Genomic DNA, 2,004 nt, shown 5'->3' on the forward strand with positions numbered 1-2,004 from the left:
AAATTTTAACTGTGTAGAAATCAAAAATGTGTTCTGAATATATTTTAACACTGAAACAGTAAGTACAAACATACAACATTTAAATGTCAGTAGCATTTTTAATTCAAATCCCAGCGACACAGATTTACTTCCATAAGCGAGTCTTTCTGGACCGGCTTCAAATTAGCCCTTTGCAGGTTCTTCTTATATAACTTCCTCACTAATGTACCTTGATAGAAGAAGTGTGGTGGATTATACGGAGATAAATTCGCTCAGATTGATGTGTTGTGTACAGAAATGAAAGGATATTGAGAACCATGCAAGAAAGGAGGGTGGGGGGTTGGGAGGGGAAAAGTTTGTTATATTTTGTTTTGTTGTTTTCTTTTGGTGTTAAAAATCTAAAATCATCGTCCTTTTTATTGTGTTTTTTGTAAGACTTTATATCAGCAAGTTTGTTTCATAAAATGCAATTTTCAGTATAACTGTAAATGCTTGCTATACACCATAAACATCTTGTAAAAGCTTCTGTTAATAAAACAAATCTTAAAAAAAAAATAATTATGTTTTCACCATTTCTTTCTTGACATGTGGAATTGCCATGCACACAATAGCAGCATAGACGGTGTAACGTTATGCATAATCATCATTGGGCTTGTTTACTGCACGGCGCACACACTGTAACCGTCATAAGGCAAGATTTGTCAGGTTTATGACTAATTTCTCCGTAGTTCCTGGGCCAGTGCAGCATTTATTGTTAATAAGAAAAAATGCTTCCAGATGTTTTCCATAGGCCAGCAGCTCCAATTCAATTCAGCTCTGCAGAAACATGCGCAGGATCCCTTTTAATGTAACAATTAATGTTGAGTCACTAAAAATATGGAGTTCATTTTGTTCCAAGCAAAGAACTCAATTATAAATGGATGTTTGGAAAAAAAGCCATCCAGATATGAAGTTTTAAAATTACATTGCTGTTTGTTTTCTTTCCAAACTTTTTTTCTATTCTTTTTTTTTTTTTTACATTTCTCTTGATTCTCTGGTTTTATGGATCAAACTATTTTCAAATTATGTTCCAGAGATAACATTTTCTTCACTATAAGCCAAATCTACTCATTCTTCACCAATAAAATGTTGTTAACAACCAGCAGACCAAAAGGAATGCGTCTTCACTCCTCCCTCCAGGGGAAGGAGGAAGTGACCAGAAAAAAAAGCAAATTGAAAAGAAAGAAATTTAACTCAATTTAAAATAGAGAAATTTTAAAAAAAAGAAAAAAAAAATAGATATAATTGAACATGAAAAATAAATCTGTGAAAGAAATAGAGAAGTTACTCTCAAAACATTTTTGGGGGATTCGAAAGTTTTGAAAGTTTAATTTCTGAATAGGATTTCTTTTGGCAAAACGAAACTTTGAAGAACTTTACTTAAAAAATGTTTTGAGTTAAGCCGGGCATACACTGTGTGATATTTTCAATCATAGCACGCAGCTACAGCTCAAACTGTATAACAAAACCTGCAGGGTTTAAAAGTTTACAGCTCACAATGCGTGTTCTCACACTGTGCAGCACGACGCTCTGATGGGATCTACCTGCTCACACTGTACGTCTAAAAACCATGTCGGACTCAGCTCCAGGGTGAGATGGAGCTACTTGGACTCGTCTATCCTGAAGCCAAATCAGTATAAGGGGAATATGAAGCTCACTAGAGTGAAACGCGCTGCCTTGGCAATTTGTGCAATTTTGTGCTGAAAGCCATAAAAAGAAAACAAAGACTTATTTGGACAAAGACATGGCTGAGCAAACGTGGCTACTACGGTCTGTCAATTTTACAGCAAGAACTTCATTTCATTCACACCCCCGTAATGCTTCTGGGTTTTTTTTTCTGAGAGGAAGAAGAAGAAGAATCCTTGTTTGCCCACTAAGGGTGTGCAAAATAATCGTCAAATCGATGCATCGTGATTCTAATTTTTGTGATCTACTGAATCGATTCTTGAAGGCAAGAATCGATTATTTAAAAAAAAAATTTTTTTT

At 34.8% G+C, this 2,004-nt stretch overlaps 1 protein-coding gene across 1 annotated transcript in view; it reads right to left on the reverse strand.

Annotated features, from left to right (window-relative positions):
* The window catches only part of LOC107101473 (AP-2 complex subunit alpha-2-like), a 45,557-nt gene that overhangs the window by 24,463 nt on the left and 19,090 nt on the right, over positions 1-2,004 (reverse strand). The gene's annotated exons all lie outside the window — the stretch shown is intronic.

The sequence above is a fragment of the Cyprinodon variegatus genome, unplaced genomic scaffold (assembly GCF_000732505.1).
Source record: "Cyprinodon variegatus isolate N-32 unplaced genomic scaffold, C_variegatus-1.0 Scaffold1100, whole genome shotgun sequence".
Lineage (NCBI taxonomy): Eukaryota > Metazoa > Chordata > Actinopteri > Cyprinodontiformes > Cyprinodontidae > Cyprinodon > Cyprinodon variegatus.